This window comes from Pleurodeles waltl, chromosome 10 (assembly GCF_031143425.1).
Source record: "Pleurodeles waltl isolate 20211129_DDA chromosome 10, aPleWal1.hap1.20221129, whole genome shotgun sequence".
Taxonomy (NCBI): Eukaryota; Metazoa; Chordata; class Amphibia; order Caudata; family Salamandridae; genus Pleurodeles; species Pleurodeles waltl.
This window is the reverse complement of record NC_090449.1, coordinates 327,481,417-327,501,556: the sequence shown is the minus strand read 5'-3', so window position 1 is coordinate 327,501,556 and position 20,140 is coordinate 327,481,417. Positions and strand designations below refer to the sequence as shown.

The 20,140-nt window shown below is 48.4% G+C and overlaps 16 non-coding genes across 16 annotated transcripts; all 16 read left to right on the top strand.

Annotated features, from left to right (window-relative positions):
- The first annotated feature begins 315 nt into the window (after positions 1–315).
- Positions 316–387, top strand: TRNAP-UGG (transfer RNA proline (anticodon UGG)). The gene has a single exon. It is a non-coding gene; the product is annotated as a tRNA-Pro (tRNA).
- Positions 388–2,425: 2,038 nt separating this feature from the next.
- Positions 2,426–2,498, top strand: TRNAV-AAC (transfer RNA valine (anticodon AAC)). The gene has a single exon. It is a non-coding gene; the product is annotated as a tRNA-Val (tRNA).
- Positions 2,499–3,834: 1,336 nt separating this feature from the next.
- TRNAP-UGG (transfer RNA proline (anticodon UGG)) lies at positions 3,835–3,906 on the top strand. Its single transcript has one exon. It is a non-coding gene; the product is annotated as a tRNA-Pro (tRNA).
- Positions 3,907–5,944: 2,038 nt separating this feature from the next.
- TRNAV-AAC (transfer RNA valine (anticodon AAC)) lies at positions 5,945–6,017 on the top strand. Its single transcript has one exon. It is a non-coding gene; the product is annotated as a tRNA-Val (tRNA).
- Positions 6,018–7,353: 1,336 nt separating this feature from the next.
- Positions 7,354–7,425, top strand: TRNAP-UGG (transfer RNA proline (anticodon UGG)). The gene has a single exon. It is a non-coding gene; the product is annotated as a tRNA-Pro (tRNA).
- Positions 7,426–7,869: 444 nt separating this feature from the next.
- On the top strand, positions 7,870–7,942 carry TRNAV-UAC (transfer RNA valine (anticodon UAC)). Its single transcript has one exon. It is a non-coding gene; the product is annotated as a tRNA-Val (tRNA).
- A 1,521-nt stretch (positions 7,943–9,463) lies between these two features.
- Positions 9,464–9,536, top strand: TRNAV-AAC (transfer RNA valine (anticodon AAC)). Its single transcript has one exon. It is a non-coding gene; the product is annotated as a tRNA-Val (tRNA).
- Positions 9,537–10,872: 1,336 nt separating this feature from the next.
- On the top strand, positions 10,873–10,944 carry TRNAP-UGG (transfer RNA proline (anticodon UGG)). The gene has a single exon. It is a non-coding gene; the product is annotated as a tRNA-Pro (tRNA).
- Positions 10,945–11,388: 444 nt separating this feature from the next.
- Positions 11,389–11,461, top strand: TRNAV-UAC (transfer RNA valine (anticodon UAC)). Its single transcript has one exon. It is a non-coding gene; the product is annotated as a tRNA-Val (tRNA).
- Positions 11,462–12,982: 1,521 nt separating this feature from the next.
- On the top strand, positions 12,983–13,055 carry TRNAV-AAC (transfer RNA valine (anticodon AAC)). The gene has a single exon. It is a non-coding gene; the product is annotated as a tRNA-Val (tRNA).
- Positions 13,056–14,389: 1,334 nt separating this feature from the next.
- TRNAP-UGG (transfer RNA proline (anticodon UGG)) lies at positions 14,390–14,461 on the top strand. Its single transcript has one exon. It is a non-coding gene; the product is annotated as a tRNA-Pro (tRNA).
- A 444-nt stretch (positions 14,462–14,905) lies between these two features.
- TRNAV-UAC (transfer RNA valine (anticodon UAC)) lies at positions 14,906–14,978 on the top strand. Its single transcript has one exon. It is a non-coding gene; the product is annotated as a tRNA-Val (tRNA).
- A 1,521-nt stretch (positions 14,979–16,499) lies between these two features.
- Positions 16,500–16,572, top strand: TRNAV-AAC (transfer RNA valine (anticodon AAC)). The gene has a single exon. It is a non-coding gene; the product is annotated as a tRNA-Val (tRNA).
- A 1,336-nt stretch (positions 16,573–17,908) lies between these two features.
- TRNAP-UGG (transfer RNA proline (anticodon UGG)) lies at positions 17,909–17,980 on the top strand. The gene has a single exon. It is a non-coding gene; the product is annotated as a tRNA-Pro (tRNA).
- A 444-nt stretch (positions 17,981–18,424) lies between these two features.
- TRNAV-UAC (transfer RNA valine (anticodon UAC)) lies at positions 18,425–18,497 on the top strand. The gene has a single exon. It is a non-coding gene; the product is annotated as a tRNA-Val (tRNA).
- Positions 18,498–20,018: 1,521 nt separating this feature from the next.
- Positions 20,019–20,091, top strand: TRNAV-AAC (transfer RNA valine (anticodon AAC)). The gene has a single exon. It is a non-coding gene; the product is annotated as a tRNA-Val (tRNA).
- The last annotated feature ends 49 nt before the right edge of the window (positions 20,092–20,140 follow it).

Below are 20,140 nucleotides of genomic sequence, written 5' to 3'. Positions count from 1 at the left end.
GAGGCATGCTCCTCTGGCTCAGGCGCAAGAGATGGCAGGCCCTTCAGTGCTTCTGGTCTGGAAGTCTACGGTGCAAGGGCCCAGGTCCTGCGGAGGCGTACAACTACCAGAAAGGGTCTGCTTTTCTCATCAGCGCCACAGTTCAGCTTGCTAGCATAGGGCTTCTTGACTACCTCTTGCCTTGCTAGAGGCAAAAAAAAAACCCTTGGCACAAAACATCAATTGCTATGGCACGCTTAGAAGGAGAGTCTCCAAGTGGCCCTGCTTTTTCACAAAGACACTTCAGAAGATGTTTGAAAGGCTTTTGCAGCAGCAGGCTCGTTGGTCTAGGGGTATGATTCTCGCTTTGGGTGTGAGAGGTCCCGGGTTCAAATCCTGGACGAGCCCGTGCCTTCATAGGTTCGATCTGTTTTTAAACAGGAGTATTTCTGCTTTCCACTCTTGTAAGATGCCATGGTGGAATGCATTGCATGCTTTCTACTGGTGTCGAGGCAGTTCGGCATGATGAAGGAGTGCGGGATTTCTTTCTAACTGCTTTTTTGTGTTGGAGCAGCACTTCTCGTTGGAACATGAAATGCACAGTGCTTCTCCAAAGTAATTGCAGGGCTGGTTTTGAAATCACCTCTTGGAATGAAAGTGATCCCAGTTCCTTTCTTCCAAAGGAAGAGATCCTGTCAGAAAGGCTCAGCTTTGAGCGTCATGAATATTGTCCCTTAGTCCTTGCATTCCAGTCCAAAGCATAGCCACATAAAGAAAGCAGGTGTGTCTGTTTCCAGTGCAGTGGTTCCAGTCCAATGCATAGCCACATGAAGCAAATAAGCAGGCATGTCTGTTTCTGTAGTGTAGTGGTTATCACGTTAGCCTTACACGCGAAAGGTCCCTGGTTCGAGGCCAGGCAGAAACAGCAAGTTGCTGTGCTTTATCACATTATTTGCATTTACCACCTCACCTGACAGGTAAATTGAAATTAAAGAGGCTGTGTCTATCCCTCACCATCGTGAGGTACTACGCTCCAAGGGCATCGGTCTCAACTCACCAAGAGAAGACGATACACCTTACGGCAGTCAGTTGCTCCCTTTTTGACCTTTCCATTGAAGCCTGGGCCTACTGTGGTCAAGCCAGCCAAGGAAGGAAGGTATGAGAGCGAAAATGGCTTTCCTACCTTCACCAAGAACATACACCTTGAGCAAAGAAAGGGCCAGACTTACAAGGCCCTATCGCCACCGGCACATCATCTTTAGTGACGCCCCGGTGGCACTATGTACTGTGCCGTATTTACAAGACGCCGTTCAACCACGTTTTGTGGCTTAACACCACCTTGTAAATACGGCCCCTTCACACGCAGCCCTTTCCCTGGAAGGGGCGTGCAATGGGCGTTGCTCTGGGTGGGCCACTGCAACACCATAGCATTTTGATGCTGCTCCAGTTTTACGAGTTTTTGTAAATCTGTGGCAGCGCCAAAATCCAAGCGCCATACAATGGGTGTCGTTATAGTGGAGAAACGAGCAGAAATGTTTTCATTTCTCCTCATTTTTGCTCTTTCTATGTGTGCTGCACGAACATATCGCCACTGAAGATTTCTGTTGTGCAGGAAGGTGTGCCTTCCTGAACAAAAACAATTTCCCCCTCCACGCAGCCATCCTTGTACCATGGCGCAAGGATGGCTGCGTTGGTGCTCGGCAGCTAATTTAGAGCTGGCGCAGAGGGAAGCACAGGGGTGCGCTGTATTCTACTAAATACGGCGCTTCCCTGCATTTTGAAAATGACTGAGTGCGAGGCTGCCAAATTTGGCAGAGCGTCTCACTCAGTCATCCTCTTGTAATTATGGGCCAAAAGGTCTAAAGGATAGAGGCGTTTTATGTCATGTTCGATGACGACCATGGAAATGACTCTAGTCATATTGCAGAAGAGAGAACCATGTGCATTTTCTTGCCTTGCGATGTATTCGCCCACTCTCTGCCCTCAACCCTAGGAGCAGGGTCTGAGCAGTGGTGCTTCTGTGCCCTCGCTCGTTGGTGTCCGGGTCCAAATCCCCAACACACCCTTTTTAGCAGAAAACACACAAATTTTACTCAAAATACACAAAGCTTGAAGATTCCTCATTCCACTCAAAGCATTGTTGTGCAAAATATTTTTAGCCTCAGGAGAAAAAAAGGATCACCATGCCTTGGCTTCCTTCCTGCTTGCTTTCAGTGTGCTCTGTGTGATGCTTTCACAGGCTCTGGTTTCAGGCATTTAGGCATCAGATATTTGTCTCTACCCGCAGCTGTGACTTTTCAGTACATCTGAGTGTACGCTTGCTGGCTGACAACGCTGCAATTTTCACACTTACTCCTCGCTTTGCGAGCAACTGCTGATCAAGTATAGAGGCAATCGGGCAAACATATGAGGGGAATTTTGCTCCTTCAGTCAAGCCCTCATGCTTGTTTCTGTAGTGTAGTGGTTATCACGTTCGCCTAACACGCGAAAGGTCCCCGGTTCGAGACCGGGCAGAAACAATGGGCAGTGTCTGCTTTTGTGTTTGCTCCCTAAAAGCTTAGTCTCACTCAGGGATGGCCTTTAAAAACTTGTGACCTGTGTAAAACTTGTATTACTATTGCAGGCCGGTAAAAAGTTATCTGCATCTTTGCGTAGTCGTGCATGTGCCTGGTTTCTTATTCTGTTTTTTACTTTTTTTTTTCTTGGCCATGTTATATTGTGGGGCCTTTAAACCTGTCACCTTGATAGGAACATTGCAAGCGGCAGCATCGACAAGTGCAGACTGAGGAGTCAGACCTAAACACAGACTCAGCTGTCAGGATGGCCGAGTGGTCTAAGGCGGCAGCCTCAAGAGAGCTTGATCTTCAGTTAAGCTAAGCATCCTGGTTTGCTCATGTAGTTGTGGGTTCATATCGCACTTCTGATAGGTCTATTTTCTGCCCTTAAATCTTCCTCTGCTTGCACAGCCAGCTCCCCACAACACTATCTTTGCAAGCTGCTGTAGCATATGAAAAGAAATCCACCAACCCTCCGGCTGGGCCCTCAATCAGCATTCCATGTATTTCTGGAAGGGGCATCTCAGTCACGCCTTCTGTTAGAGCTGCACCTTATCACTGTAACTACCATGCTGGTTTCTACTTAAGCAGTTGATTCCATCGTTTGAAGTGAGGCTCTCCTGCCACTTTTGGGCAGAGAAGGCACTGCCCCTGCAACAACAACAGGCAGACAAGCTCAACCTGGGTTTCCTGGTTAGGTGGGCGGAGCAGAATGGCAATGGTCCCTCCTTGTGATTTGAAATTAACATGAAGAAGACAGAGAGGCAGCTGGGAGTAGGCAGTACCCATGCACCCCTGAACACTGTCTTGCGATTTTCACCCAATTCTGAAATGAGTCGGGAGGAAAGGAGGTGATTTTCCTATCGAAGGCCATTCTGGGAATTCAGCCACCCCGCGTCTCCCAGGTGAGTGTTTCAGGCCTGTGAGGCACTCATATAAATCTCGCCTGATCGAGCACTGAGCGAGCAATTGTGCTTGAATACAAGAGGCATGCTCCTCTGGCTCAGGCGCAAGAGATGGCAGGCCCTTCAGTGCTTCTGGTCTGGAAGTCTACGGTGCAAGGGCCCAGGTCCTGCGGAGGCGTACAACTACCAGAAAGGGTCTGCTTTTCTCATCAGCGCCACAGTTCAGCTTGCTAGCATAGGGCTTCTTGACTACCTCTTGCCTTGCTAGAGGCAAAAAAAAACCCCTTGGCACAAACCATCAATTGCTATGGCACGCTTAGAAGGAGAGTCTCCAAGTGGCCCTGCTTTTTCACAAAGACACTTCAGAAGATGTTTGAAAGGCTTTTGCAGCAGCAGGCTCGTTGGTCTAGGGGTATGATTCTCGCTTTGGGTGTGAGAGGTCCCGGGTTCAAATCCCGGACGAGCCCGTGCCTTCATAGGTTCGATCTGTTTTTAAACAGGAGTATTTCTGCTTTCCACTCTTGTAAGATGCCATGGTGGAATGCATTGCATGCTTTCTACTGGTGTCGAGGCAGTTCGGCATGATGAAGGAGTGCGGGATTTCTTTCTAACTGCTTTTTTGTGTTGGAGCAGCACTTCTCGTTGGAACATGAAATGCACAGTGCTTCTCCAAAGTAATTGCAGGGCTGGTTTTGAAATCACCTCTTGGAATGAAAGTGATCCCAGTTCCTTTCTTCCAAAGGAAGAGATCCTGTCAGAAAGGCTCAGCTTTGAGCGTCATGAATATTGTCCCTTAGTCCTTGCATTCCAGTCCAAAGCATAGCCACATAAAGAAAGCAGGTGTGTCTGTTTCCAGTGCAGTGGTTCCAGTCCAATGCATAGCCACATGAAGCAAATAAGCAGGCATGTCTGTTTCTGTAGTGTATTGGTTATCACGTTCGCCTTACACGCGAAAGGTCCCTGGTTCGTGGCCAGGCAGAAACAGCAAGTTGCTGTGCTTTATCACATTATTTGCATTTACCACCTCACCTGACAGGTAAATTGAAATTAAAGAGGCTGTGTCTATCCCTCACCATCGTGAGGTACTACGCTCCAAGGGCATCGGTCTCAACTCACCAAGAGAAGACGATACACCTTACGGCAGTCAGTTGCTCCCTTTTTGACCTTTCCATTGAAGCCTGGGCCTACTGTGGTCAAGCCAGCCAAGGAAGGAAGGTATGAGAGCGAAAATGGCTTTCCTACCTTCACCAAGAACATACACCTTGAGCAAAGAAAGGGCCAGACTTACAAGGCCCTATCGCCACCGGCACATCATCTTTAGTGACGCCCCGGTGGCACTATGTACTGTGCCGTATTTACAAGACGCCGTTCAACCACGTTTTGTGGCTTAACACCACCTTGTAAATACGGCCCCTTCACACGCAGCCCTTTCCCTGGAAGGGGCGTGCAATGGGCGTTGCTCTGGGTGGGCCACTGCAACACCATAGCATTTTGATGCTGCTCCAGTTTTACGAGTTTTTGTAAATCTGTGGCAGCGCCAAAATCCAAGCGCCATACAATGGGTGTCGTTATAGTGGAGAAACGAGCAGAAATGTTTTCATTTCTCCTCATTTTTGCTCTTTCTATGTGTGCTGCACGAACATATCGCCACTGAAGATTTCTGTTGTGCAGGAAGGTGTGCCTTCCTGAACAAAAACAATTTCCCCCTCCACGCAGCCATCCTTGTACCATGGCGCAAGGATGGCTGCGTTGGTGCTCGGCAGCTAATTTAGAGCTGGCGCAGAGGGAAGCACAGGGGTGCGCTGTATTCTACTAAATACGGCGCTTCCCTGCATTTTGAAAATGACTGAGTGCGAGGCTGCCAAATTTGGCAGAGCGTCTCACTCAGTCATCCTCTTGTAATTATGGGCCAAAAGGTCTAAAGGATAGAGGCGTTTTATGTCATGTTCGATGACGACCATGGAAATGACTCTAGTCATATTGCAGAAGAGAGAACCATGTGCATTTTCTTGCCTTGCGATGTATTCGCCCACTCTCTGCCCTCAACCCTAGGAGCAGGGTCTGAGCAGTGGTGCTTCTGTGCCCTCGCTCGTTGGTGTCCGGGTCCAAATCCCCAACACACCCTTTTTAGCAGAAAACACTCAAATTTTACTCAAAATACACAAAGCTTGAAGATTCCTCATTCCACTCAAAGCATTGTTCTGCAAAATATTTTTAGCCTCAGGAGAAAAAAAGGATCACCATGCCTTGGCTTCCTTCCTGCTTGCTTTCAGTGTGCTCTGTGTGATGCTTTCACAGGCTCTGGTTTCAGGCATTTAGGCATCAGATATTTGTCTCTACCCGCAGCTGTGACTTTTCAGTACATCTGAGTGTACGCTTGCTGGCTGACAACGCTGCAATTTTCACACTTACTCCTCGCTTTGCGAGCAACTGCTGATCAAGTATAGAGGCAATCGGGCAAACATATGAGGGGAATTTTGCTCCTTCAGTCAAGCCCTCATGCTTGTTTCTGTAGTGTAGTGGTTATCACGTTCGCCTAACACACGAAAGGTCCCCGGTTCGAGACCGGGCAGAAACAATGGGCAGTGTCTGCTTTTGTGTTTGCTCCCTAAAAGCTTAGTCTCTCTCAGGGATGGCCTTTAAAAACTTGTGACCTGTGTAAAACTTGTATTACTATTGCAGGCCGGTAAAAAGTTATCTGCATCTTTGCGTAGTCGTGCATGTGCCTGGTTTCTTATTCTGTTTTTTACTTTTTTTTTTCTTGGCCATGTTATATTGTGGGGCCTTTAAACCTGTCACCTTGATAGGAACATTGCAAGCGGCAGCATCGACAAGTGCAGACTGAGGAGTCAGACCTAAACACAGACTCAGCTGTCAGGATGGCCGAGTGGTCTAAGGCGGCAGCCTCAAGAGAGCTTGATCTTCAGTTAAGCTAAGCATCCTGGTTTGCTCATGTAGTTGTGGGTTCATATCGCACTTCTGATAGGTCTATTTTCTGCCCTTAAATCTTCCTCTGCTTGCACAGCCAGCTCCCCACAACACTATCTTTGCAAGCTGCTGTAGCATATGAAAAGAAATCCACCAACCCTCCGGCTGGGCCCTCAATCAGCATTCCATGTATTTCTGGAAGGGGCATCTCAGTCACGCCTTCTGTTAGAGCTGCACCTTATCACTGTAACTACCATGCTGGTTTCTACTTAAGCAGTTGATTCCATCGTTTGAAGTGAGGCTCTCCTGCCACTTTTGGGCAGAGAAGGCACTGCCCCTGCAACAACAACAGGCAGACAAGCTCAACCTGGGTTTCCTGGTTAGGTGGGCGGAGCAGAATGGCAATGGTCCCTCCTTGTGACTTGAAATTAACATGAAGAAGACAGAGAGGCAGCTGGGAGTAGGCAGTACCCATGCACCCCTGAACACTGTCTTGCGATTTTCACCCAATTCTGAAATGAGTCGGGAGGAAAGGAGGTGATTTTCCTATCGAAGGCCATTCTGGGAATTCAGCCACCCCGCGTCTCCCAGGTGAGTGTTTCAGGCCTGTGAGGCACTCATATAAATCTCGCCTGATCGAGCACTGAGCGAGCAATTGTGCTTGAATACAAGAGGCATGCTCCTCTGGCTCAGGCGCAAGAGATGGCAGGCCCTTCAGTGCTTCTGGTCTGGAAGTCTACGGTGCAAGGGCCCAGGTCCTGCGGAGGCGTACAACTACCAGAAAGGGTCTGCTTTTCTCATCAGCGCCACAGTTCAGCTTGCTAGCATAGGGCTTCTTGACTACCTCTTGCCTTGCTAGAGGCAAAAAAAAAACCCTTGGCACAAAACATCAATTGCTATGGCACGCTTAGAAGGAGAGTCTCCAAGTGGCCCTGCTTTTTCACAAAGACACTTCAGAAGATGTTTGAAAGGCTTTTGCAGCAGCAGGCTCGTTGGTCTAGGGGTATGATTCTCGCTTTGGGTGTGAGAGGTCCCGGGTTCAAATCCTGGACGAGCCCGTGCCTTCATAGGTTCGATCTGTTTTTAAACAGGAGTATTTCTGCTTTCCACTCTTGTAAGATGCCATGGTGGAATGCATTGCATGCTTTCTACTGGTGTCGAGGCAGTTCGGCATGATGAAGGAGTGCGGGATTTCTTTCTAACTGCTTTTTTGTGTTGGAGCAGCACTTCTCGTTGGAACATGAAATGCACAGTGCTTCTCCAAAGTAATTGCAGGGCTGGTTTTGAAATCACCTCTTGGAATGAAAGTGATCCCAGTTCCTTTCTTCCAAAGGAAGAGATCCTGTCAGAAAGGCTCAGCTTTGAGCGTCATGAATATTGTCCCTTAGTCCTTGCATTCCAGTCCAAAGCATAGCCACATAAAGAAAGCAGGTGTGTCTGTTTCCAGTGCAGTGGTTCCAGTCCAATGCATAGCCACATGAAGCAAATAAGCAGGCATGTCTGTTTCTGTAGTGTAGTGGTTATCACGTTCGCCTTACACGCGAAAGGTCCCTGGTTCGAGGCCAGGCAGAAACAGCAAGTTGCTGTGCTTTATCACATTATTTGCATTTACCACCTCACCTGACAGGTAAATTGAAATTAAAGAGGCTGTGTCTATCCCTCACCATCGTGAGGTACTACGCTCCAAGGGCATCGGTCTCAACTCACCAAGAGAAGACGATACACCTTACGGCAGTCAGTTGCTCCCTTTTTGACCTTTCCATTGAAGCCTGGGCCTACTGTGGTCAAGCCAGCCAAGGAAGGAAGGTATGAGAGCGAAAATGGCTTTCCTACCTTCACCAAGAACATACACCTTGAGCAAAGAAAGGGCCAGACTTACAAGGCCCTATCGCCACCGGCACATCATCTTTAGTGACGCCCCGGTGGCACTATGTACTGTGCCGTATTTACAAGACGCCGTTCAACCACGTTTTGTGGCTTAACACCACCTTGTAAATACGGCCCCTTCACACGCAGCCCTTTCCCTGGAAGGGGCGTGCAATGGGCGTTGCTCTGGGTGGGCCACTGCAACACCATAGCATTTTGATGCTGCTCCAGTTTTACGAGTTTTTGTAAATCTGTGGCAGCGCCAAAATCCAAGCGCCATACAATGGGTGTCGTTATAGTGGAGAAACGAGCAGAAATGTTTTCATTTCTCCTCATTTTTGCTCTTTCTATGTGTGCTGCACGAACATATCGCCACTGAAGATTTCTGTTGTGCAGGAAGGTGTGCCTTCCTGAACAAAAACAATTTCCCCCTCCACGCAGCCATCCTTGTACCATGGCGCAAGGATGGCTGCGTTGGTGCTCGGCAGCTAATTTAGAGCTGGCGCAGAGGGAAGCACAGGGGTGCGCTGTATTCTACTAAATACGGCGCTTCCCTGCATTTTGAAAATGACTGAGTGCGAGGCTGCCAAATTTGGCAGAGCGTCTCACTCAGTCATCCTCTTGTAATTATGGGCCAAAAGGTCTAAAGGATAGAGGCGTTTTATGTCATGTTCGATGACGACCATGGAAATGACTCTAGTCATATTGCAGAAGAGAGAACCATGTGCATTTTCTTGCCTTGCGATGTATTCGCCCACTCTCTGCCCTCAACCCTAGGAGCAGGGTCTGAGCAGTGGTGCTTCTGTGCCCTCGCTCGTTGGTGTCCGGGTCCAAATCCCCAACACACCCTTTTTAGCAGAAAACACAAAAATTTTACTCAAAATACACAAAGCTTGAAGATTCCTCATTCCACTCAAAGCATTGTTGTGCAAAATATTTTTAGCCTCAGGAGAAAAAAAGGATCACCATGCCTTGGCTTCCTTCCTGCTTGCTTTCAGTGTGCTCTGTGTGATGCTTTCACAGGCTCTGGTTTCAGGCATTTAGGCATCAGATATTTGTCTCTACCCGCAGCTGTGACTTTTCAGTACATCTGAGTGTACGCTTGCTGGCTGACAACGCTGCAATTTTCACACTTACTCCTCGCTTTGCGAGCAACTGCTGATCAAGTATAGAGGCAATCGGGCAAACATATGAGGGGAATTTTGCTCCTTCAGTCAAGCCCTCATGCTTGTTTCTGTAGTGTAGTGGTTATCACGTTCGCCTAACACGCGAAAGGTCCCCGGTTCGAGACCGGGCAGAAACAATGGGCAGTGTCTGCTTTTGTGTTTGCTCCCTAAAAGCTTAGTCTCACTCAGGGATGGCCTTTAAAAACTTGTGACCTGTGTAAAACTTGTATTACTATTGCAGGCCGGTAAAAAGTTATCTGCATCTTTGCGTAGTCGTGCATGTGCCTGGTTTCTTATTCTGTTTTTTACTTTTTTTTATCTTGGCCATGTTATATTGTGGGGCCTTTAAACCTGTCACCTTGATAGGAACATTGCAAGCGGCAGCATCGACAAGTGCAGACTGAGGAGTCAGACCTAAACACAGACTCAGCTGTCAGGATGGCCGAGTGGTCTAAGGCGGCAGCCTCAAGAGAGCTTGATCTTCAGTTAAGCTAAGCATCCTGGTTTGCTCATGTAGTTGTGGGTTCATATCGCACTTCTGATAGGTCTATTTTCTGCCCTTAAATCTTCCTCTGCTTGCACAGCCAGCTCCCCACAACACTATCTTTGCAAGCTGCTGTAGCATATGAAAAGAAATCCACCAACCCTCCGGCTGGGCCCTCAATCAGCATTCCATGTATTTCTGGAAGGGGCATCTCAGTCACGCCTTCTGTTAGAGCTGCACCTTATCACTGTAACTACCATGCTGGTTTCTACTTAAGCAGTTGATTCCATCGTTTGAAGTGAGGCTCTCCTGCCACTTTTGGGCAGAGAAGGCACTGCCCCTGCAACAACAACAGGCAGACAAGCTCAACCTGGGTTTCCTGGTTAGGTGGGCGGAGCAGAATGGCAATGGTCCCTCCTTGTGACTTGAAATTAACATGAAGAAGACAGAGAGGCAGCTGGGAGTAGGCAGTACCCATGCACCCCTGAACACTGTCTTGCGATTTTCACCCAATTCTGAAATGAGTCGGGAGGAAAGGAGGTGATTTTCCTATCGAAGGCCATTCTGGGAATTCAGCCACCCCGCGTCTCCCAGGTGAGTGTTTCAGGCCTGTGAGGCACTCATATAAATCTCGCCTGATCGAGCACTGAGCGAGCAATTGTGCTTGAATACAAGAGGCATGCTCCTCTGGCTCAGGCGCAAGAGATGGCAGGCCCTTCAGTGCTTCTGGTCTGGAAGTCTACGGTGCAAGGGCCCAGGTCCTGCGGAGGCGTACAACTACCAGAAAGGGTCTGCTTTTCTCATCAGCGCCACAGTTCAGCTTGCTAGCATAGGGCTTCTTGACTACCTCTTGCCTTGCTAGAGGCAAAAAAAAAACCCTTGGCACAAAACATCAATTGCTATGGCACGCTTAGAAGGAGAGTCTCCAAGTGGCCCTGCTTTTTCACAAAGACACTTCAGAAGATGTTTGAAAGGCTTTTGCAGCAGCAGGCTCGTTGGTCTAGGGGTATGATTCTCGCTTTGGGTGTGAGAGGTCCCGGGTTCAAATCCCGGACGAGCCCGTGCCTTCATAGGTTCGATCTGTTTTTAAACAGGAGTATTTCTGCTTTCCACTCTTGTAAGATGCCATGGTGGAATGCATTGCATGCTTTCTACTGGTGTCGAGGCAGTTCGGCATGATGAAGGAGTGCAGGATTTCTTTCTAACTGCTTTTTTGTGTTGGAGCAGCACTTCTCGTTGGAACATGAAATGCACAGTGCTTCTCCAAAGTAATTGCAGGGCTGGTTTTGAAATCACCTCTTGGAATGAAAGTGATCCCAGTTCCTTTCTTCCAAAGGAAGAGATCCTGTCAGAAAGGCTCAGCTTTGAGCGTCATGAATATTGTCCCTTAGTCCTTGCATTCCAGTCCAAAGCATAGCCACATAAAGAAAGCAGGTGTGTCTGTTTCCAGTGCAGTGGTTCCAGTCCAATGCATAGCCACATGAAGCAAGTAAGCAGGCATGTCTGTTTCTATAGTGTAGTGGTTATCACGTTCGCCTTACACGCGAAAGGTCCCTGGTTCGAGGCCAGGCAGAAACAGCAAGTTGCTGTGCTTTATCACATTATTTGCATTTACCACCTCACCTGACAGGTAAATTGAAATTAAAGAGGCTGTGTCTATCCCTCACCATCGTGAGGTACTACGCTCCAAGGGCATCGGTCTCAACTCACCAAGAGAAGACGATACACCTTACGGCAGTCAGTTGCTCCCTTTTTGACCTTTCCATTGAAGCCTGGGCCTACTGTGGTCAAGCCAGCCAAGGAAGGAAGGTATGAGAGCGAAAATGGCTTTCCTACCTTCACCAAGAACATACACCTTGAGCAAAGAAAGGGCCAGACTTACAAGGCCCTATCGCCACCGGCACATCATCTTTAGTGACGCCCCGGTGGCACTATGTACTGTGCCGTATTTACAAGACGCCGTTCAACCACGTTTTGTGGCTTAACACCACCTTGTAAATACGGCCCCTTCACACGCAGCCCTTTCCCTGGAAGGGGCGTGCAATGGGCGTTGCTCTGGGTGGGCCACTGCAACACCATAGCATTTTGATGCTGCTCCAGTTTTACGAGTTTTTGTAAATCTGTGGCAGCGCCAAAAACCAAGCGCCATACAATGGGTGTCGTTATAGTGGAGAAACGAGCAGAAATGTTTTCATTTCTCCTCATTTTTGCTCTTTCTATGTGTGCTGCACGAACATATCGCCACTGAAGATTTCTGTTGTGCAGGAAGGTGTGCCTTCCTGAACAAAAACAATTTCCCCCTCCACGCAGCCATCCTTGTACCATGGCGCAAGGATGGCTGCGTTGGTGCTCGGCAGCTAATTTAGAGCTGGCGCAGAGGGAAGCACAGGGGTGCGCTGTATTCTACTAAATACGGCGCTTCCCTGCATTTTGAAAATGACTGAGTGCGAGGCTGCCAAATTTGGCAGAGCGTCTCACTCAGTCATCCTCTTGTAATTATGGGCCAAAAGGTCTAAAGGATAGAGGCGTTTTATGTCATGTTCGATGACGACCATGGAAATGACTCTAGTCATATTGCAGAAGAGAGAACCATGTGCATTTTCTTGCCTTGCGATGTATTCGCCCACTCTCTGCCCTCAACCCTAGGAGCAGGGTCTGAGCAGTGGTGCTTCTGTGCCCTCGCTCGTTGGTGTCCGGGTCCAAATCCCCAACACACCCTTTTTAGCAGAAAACACTCAAATTTTACTCAAAATACACAAAGCTTGAAGATTCCTCATTCCACTCAAAGCATTGTTGTGCAAAATATTTTTAGCCTCAGGAGAAAAAAAGGATCACCATGCCTTGGCTTCCTTCCTGCTTGCTTTCAGTGTGCTCTGTGTGATGCTTTCACAGGCTCTGGTTTCAGGCATTTAGGCATCAGATATTTGTCTCTACCCGCAGCTGTGACTTTTCAGTACATCTGAGTGTACGCTTGCTGGCTGACAACGCTGCAATTTTCACACTTACTCCTCGCTTTGCGAGCAACTGCTGATCAAGTATAGAGGCAATCGGGCAAACATATGAGGGGAATTTTGCTCCTTCAGTCAAGCCCTCATGCTTGTTTCTGTAGTGTAGTTGTTATCACGTTCGCCTAACACGCGAAAGGTCCCCGGTTCGAGACCGGGCAGAAACAATGGGCAGTGTCTGCTTTTGTGTTTGCTCCCTAAAAGCTGAGTCTCTCAGGGATGGCCTTTAAAAACTTGTGACCTGTGTAAAACTTGTATTACTATTGCAGGCCGGTAAAAAGTTATCTGCATCTTTGCGTAGTCGTGCATGTGCCTGGTTTCTTATTCTGTTTTTTACTTTTTTTTTTCTTGGCCATGTTATATTGTGGGGCCTTTAAACCTGTCACCTTGATAGGAACATTGCAAGCGGCAGCATCGACAAGTGCAGACTGAGGAGTCAGACCTAAACACAGACTCAGCTGTCAGGATGGCCGAGTGGTCTAAGGCGGCAGCCTCAAGAGAGCTTGATCTTCAGTTAAGCTAAGCATCCTGGTTTGCTCATGTAGTTGTGGGTTCATATCGCACTTCTGATAGGTCTATTTTCTGCCCTTAAATCTTCCTCTGCTTGCACAGCCAGCTCCCCACAACACTATCTTTGCAAGCTGCTGTAGCATATGAAAAGAAATCCACCAACCCTCCGGCTGGGCCCTCAATCAGCATTCCATGTATTTCTGGAAGGGGCATCTCAGTCACGCCTTCTGTTAGAGCTGCACCTTATCACTGTAACTACCATGCTGGTTTCTACTTAAGCAGTTGATTCCATCGTTTGAAGTGAGGCTCTCCTGCCACTTTTGGGCAGAGAAGGCACTGCCCCTGCAACAACAACAGGCAGACAAGCTCAACCTGGGTTTCCTGGTTAGGTGGGCGGAGCAGAATGGCAATGGTCCCTCCTTGTGACTTGAAATTAACATGAAGAAGACAGAGAGGCAGCTGGGAGTAGGCAGTACCCATGCACCCCTGAACACTGTCTTGCGATTTTCACCCAATTCTGAAATGAGTCGGGAGGAAAGGAGGTGATTTTCCTATCGAAGGCCATTCTGGGAATTCAGCCACCCCGCGTCTCCCAGGTGAGTGTTTCAGGCCTGTGAGGCACTCATATAAATCTCGCCTGATCGAGCACTGAGCGAGCAATTGTGCTTGAATACAAGAGGCATGCTCCTCTGGCTCAGGCGCAAGAGATGGCAGGCCCTTCAGTGCTTCTGGTCTGGAAGTCTACGGTGCAAGGGCCCAGGTCCTGCGGAGGCATACAACTACCAGAAAGGGTCTGCTTTTCTCATCAGCGCCACAGTTCAGCTTGCTAGCATAGGGCTTCTTGACTACCTCTTGCCTTGCTAGAGGCAAAAAAAAAACCCTTGGCACAAAACATCAATTGCTATGGCACGCTTAGAAGGAGAGTCTCCAAGTGGCCCTGCTTTTTCACAAAGACACTTCAGAAGATGTTTGAAAGGCTTTTGCAGCAGCAGGCTCGTTGGTCTAGGGGTATGATTCTCGCTTTGGGTGTGAGAGGTCCCGGGTTCAAATCCCGGACGAGCCCGTGCCTTCATAGGTTCGATCTGTTTTTAAACAGGAGTATTTCTGCTTTCCACTCTTGTAAGATGCCATGGTGGAATGCATTGCATGCTTTCTACTGGTGTCGAGGCAGTTCGGCATGATGAAGGAGTGCGGGATTTCTTTCTAACTGCTTTTTTGTGTTGGAGCAGCACTTCTCGTTGGAACATGAAATGCACAGTGCTTCTCCAAAGTAATTGCAGGGCTGGTTTTGAAATCACCTCTTGGAATGAAAGTGATCCCAGTTCCTTTCTTCCAAAGGAAGAGATCCTGTCAGAAAGGCTCAGCTTTGAGCGTCATGAATATTGTCCCTTAGTCCTTGCATTCCAGTCCAAAGCATAGCCACATAAAGAAAGCAGGTGTGTCTGTTTCCAGTGCAGTGGTTCCAGTCCAATGCATAGCCACATGAAGCAAATAAGCAGGCATGTCTGTTTCTGTAGTGTAGTGGTTATCACGTTCGCCTTACACGCGAAAGGTCCCTGGTTCGAGGCCAGGCAGAAACAGCAAGTTGCTGTGCTTTATCACATTATTTGCATTTACCACCTCACCTGACAGGTAAATTGAAATTAAAGAGGCTGTGTCTATCCCTCACCATCGTGAGGTACTACGCTCCAAGGGCATCGGTCTCAACTCACCAAGAGAAGACGATACACCTTACGGCAGTCAGTTGCTCCCTTTTTGACCTTTCCATTGAAGCCTGGGCCTACTGTGGTCAAGCCAGCCAAGGAAGGAAGGTATGAGAGCGAAAATGGCTTTCCTACCTTCACCAAGAACATACACCTTGAGCAAAGAAAGGGCCAGACTTACAAGGCACTATCGCCACCGGCACATCATCTTTAGTGACGCCCCGGTGGCACTATGTACTGTGCCGTATTTACAAGACGCCGTTCAACCACGTTTTGTGGCTTAACACCACCTTGTAAATACGGCCCCTTCACACGCAGCCCTTTCCCTGGAAGGGGCGTGCAATGGGCGTTGCTCTGGGTGGGCCACTGCAACACCATAGCATTTTGATGCTGCTCCAGTTTTACGAGTTTTTGTAAATCTGTGGCAGCGCCAAAATCCAAGCGCCATACAATGGGTGTCGTTATAGTGGAGAAACGAGCAGAAATGTTTTCATTTCTCCTCATTTTTGCTCTTTCTATGTGTGCTGCACGAACATATCGCCACTGAAGATTTCTGTTGTGCAGGAAGGTGTGCCTTCCTGAACAAAAACAATTTCCCCCTCCACGCAGCCATCCTTGTACCATGGCGCAAGGATGGCTGCGTTGGTGCTCGGCAGCTAATTTAGAGCTGGCGCAGAGGGAAGCACAGGGGTGCGCTGTATTCTACTAAATACGGCGCTTCCCTGCATTTTGAAAATGACTGAGTGCGAGGCTGCCAAATTTGGCAGAGCGTCTCACTCAGTCATCCTCTTGTAATTATGGGCCAAAAGGTCTAAAGGATAGAGGCGTTTTATGTCATGTTCGATGACGACCATGGAAATGACTCTAGTCATATTGCAGAAGAGAGAACCATGTGCATTTTCTTGCCTTGCGATGTATTCGCCCACTCTCTGCCCTCAACCCTAGGAGCAGGGTCTGAGCAGTGGTGCTTCTGTGCCCTCGCTCGTTGGTGTCCGGGTCCAAATCCCCAACACACCCTTTTTAGCAGAAAACACACACATTTTACTCAAAATACACAGAGCTTGAAGATTCCTCATTCCACTCAAAGCATTGTTGTGCAAAATATTTTTAGCCTCAGGAGAAAAAAAGGATCACCATGCCTTGGCTTCCTTCCTGCTTGCTTTCAGTGTGCTCTGTGTGATGCTTTCACAGGCTCTGGTTTCAGGCATTTAGGCATCAGATATTTGTCTCTACCCGCAGCTGTGACTTTTCAGTACATCTGAGTGTACGCTTGCTGGCTGACAACGCTGCAATTTTCACACTTACTCCTCGCTTTGCGAGCAACTGCTGATCAAGTATAGAGGCAATCGGGCAAACATATGAGGGGAATTTTGCTCCTTCAGTCAAGCCCTCATGCTTGTTTCTGTAGTGTAGTGGTTATCACGTTCGCCTAACACGCGAAAGGTCCCCGGTTCGAGACCGGGCAGAAACAATGGGCAGTGTCTGCTTTTGTGTTTGCTCCCTAAAAGCTTAGTCTCACTCAGGGATGGCCTTTAAAAACTTGTGACCTGTGTAAAACTTGTATTACTATTGCAGGCCGGTAAAAAGTTATCTGCATCTTTGCGTAGTCGTGCATGTGCCTGGTTTCTTATTCTGTTTTTTACTTTTTTTTTTCTTGGCCATGTTATATTGTGGGGCCTTTAAACCTGTCACCTTGATAGGAACATTGCAAGCGGCAGCATCGACAAGTGCAGACTGAGGAGTCAGACCTAAACACAGACTCAGCTGTCAGGATGGCCGAGTGGTCTAAGGCGGCAGCCTCAAGAGAGCTTGATCTTCAGTTAAGCTAAGCATCCTGGTTTGCTCATGTAGTTGTGGGTTCATATCGCACTTCTGATAGGTCTATTTTCTGCCCTTAAATCTTCCTCTGCTTGCACAGCCAGCTCCCCACAACACTATCTTTGCAAGCTGCTGTAGCATATGAAAAGAAATCCACCAACCCTCCGGCTGGGCCCTCAATCAGCATTCCATGTATTTCTGGAAGGGGCATCTCAGTCACGCCTTCTGTTAGAGCTGCACCTTATCACTGTAACTACCATGCTGGTTTCTACTTAAGCAGTTGATTCCATCGTTTGAAGTGAGGCTCTCCTGCCACTTTTGGGCAGAGAAGGCACTGCCCCTGCAACAACAACAGGCAGACAAGCTCAACCTGGGTTTCCTGGTTAGGTGGGCGGAGCAGAATGGCAATGGTCCCTCCTTGTGACTTGAAATTAACATGAAGAAGACAGAGAGGCAGCTGGGAGTAGGCAGTACCCATGCACCCCTGAACACTGTCTTGCGATTTTCACCCAATTCTGAAATGAGTCGGGAGGAAAGGAGGTGATTTTCCTATCGAAGGCCATTCTGGGAATTCAGCCACCCCGCGTCTCCCAGGTGAGTGTTTCAGGCCTGTGAGGCACTCATATAAATCTCGCCTGATCGAGCACTGAGCGAGCAATTGTGCTTGAATACAAGAGGCATGCTCCTCTGGCTCAGGCGCAAGAGATGGCAGGCCCTTCAGTGCTTCTGGTCTGGAAGTCTACGGTGCAAGGGCCCAGGTCCTGCGGAGGCGTACAACTACCAGAAAGGGTCTGCTTTTCTCATCAGCGCCACAGTTCAGCTTGCTAGCATAGGGCTTCTTGACTACCTCTTGCCTTGCTAGAGGCAAAAAAAAAACCCTTGGCACAAAACATCAATTGCTATGGCACGCTTAGAAGGAGAGTCTCCAAGTGGCCCTGCTTTTTCACAAAGACACTTCAGAAGATGTTTGAAAGGCTTTTGCAGCAGCAGGCTCGTTGGTCTAGGGGTATGATTCTCGCTTTGGGTGTGAGAGGTCCCGGGTTCAAATCCCGGACGAGCCCGTGCCTTCATAGGTTCGATCTGTTTTTAAACAGGAGTATTTCTGCTTTCCACTCTTGTAAGATGCCATGGTGGAATGCATTGCATGCTTTCTACTGGTGTCGAGGCAGTTCGGCATGATGAAGGAGTGCGGGATTTCTTTCTAACTGCTTTTTTGTGTTGGAGCAGCACTTCTCGTTGGAACATGAAATGCACAGTGCTTCTCCAAAGTAATTGCAGGGCTGGTTTTGAAATCACCTCTTGGAATGAAAGTGATCCCAGTTCCTTTCTTCCAAAGGAAGAGATCCTGTCAGAAAGGCTCAGCTTTGAGCGTCATGAATATTGTCCCTTAGTCCTTGCATTCCAGTCCAAAGCATAGCCACATAAAGAAAGCAGGTGTGTCTGTTTCCAGTGCAGTGGTTCCAGTCCAATGCATAGCCACATGAAGCAAATAAGCAGGCATGTCTGTTTCTGTAGTGTAGTGGTTATCACGTTCGCCTTACACGCGAAAGGTCCCTGGTTCGAGGCCAGGCAGAAACAGCAAGTTGCTGTGCTTTATCACATTATTTGCATTTACCACCTCACCTGACAGGTAAATTGAAATTAAAGAGGCTGTGTCTATCCCTCACCATCGTGAGGTACTACGCTCCAAGGGCATCGGTCTCAACTCACCAAGAGAAGACGATACACCTTACGGCAGTCAGTTGCTCCCTTTTTGACCTTTCCATTGAAGCCTGGGCCTACTGTGGTCAAGCCAGCCAAGGAAGGAAGGTATGAGAGCGAAAATGGCTTTCCTACCTTCACCAAGAACATACACCTTGAGCAAAGAAAGGGCCAGACTTACAAGGCCCTATCGCCACCGGCACATCATCTTTAGTGACGCCCCGGTGGCACTATGTACTGTGCCGTATTTACAAGACGCCGTTCAACCACGTTTTGTGGCTTAACACCACCTTGTAAATACGGCCCCTTCACACGCAGCCCTTTCCCTGGAAGGGGCGTGCAATGGGCGTTGCTCTGGGTGGGCCACTGCAACACCATAGCATTTTGATGCTGCTCCAGTTTTACGAGTTTTTGTAAATCTGTGGCAGCGCCAAAATCCAAGCGCCATACAATGGGTGTCGTTATAGTGGAGAAACGAGCAGAAATGTTTTCATTTCTCCTCATTTTTGCTCTTTCTATGTGTGCTGCACGAACATATCGCCACTGAAGATTTCTGTTGTGCAGGAAGGTGTGCCTTCCTGAACAAAAACAATTTCCCCCTCCACGCAGCCATCCTTGTACCATGGCGCAAGGATGGCTGCGTTGGTGCTCGGCAGCTAATTTAGAGCTGGCGCAGAGGGAAGCACAGGGGTGCGCTGTATTCTACTAAATACGGCGCTTCCCTGCATTTTGAAAATGACTGAGTGCGAGGCTGCCAAATTTGGCAGAGCGTCTCACTCAGTCATCCTCTTGTAATTATGGGCCAAAAGGTCTAAAGGATAGAGGCGTTTTATGTCATGTTCGATGACGACCATGGAAATGACTCTAGTCATATTGCAGAAGAGAGAACCATGTGCATTTTCTTGCCTTGCGATGTATTCGCCCACTCTCTGCCCTCAACCCTAGGAGCAGGGTCTGAGCAGTGGTGCTTCTGTGCCCTCGCTCGTTGGTGTCCGGGTCCAAATCCCCAACACACCCTTTTTAGCAGAAAACACACAAATTTTACTCAAAATACACAAAGCTTGAAGATTCCTCATTCCACTCAAAGCATTGTTGTGCAAAATATTTTTAGCCTCAGGAGAAAAAAAGGATCACCATGCCTTGGCTTCCTTCCTGCTTGCTTTCAGTGTGCTCTGTGTGATGCTTTCACAGGCTCTGGTTTCAGGCATTTAGGCATCAGATATTTGTCTCTACCCGCAGCTGTGACTTTTCAGTACATCTGAGTGTACGCTTGCTGGCTGACAACGCTGCAATTTTCACACTTACTCCTCGCTTTGCGAGCAACTGCTGATCAAGTATAGAGGCAATCGGGCAAACATATGAGGGGAATTTTGCTCCTTCAGTCAAGCCCTCATGCTTGTTTCTGTAGTGTAGTGGTTATCACGTTCGCCTAACACGCGAAAGGTCCCCGGTTCGAGACCGGGCAGAAACAATGGGCAGTGTCTGCTTTTGTGTTTGCTCCCTAAAAGCTTAGTCTCACT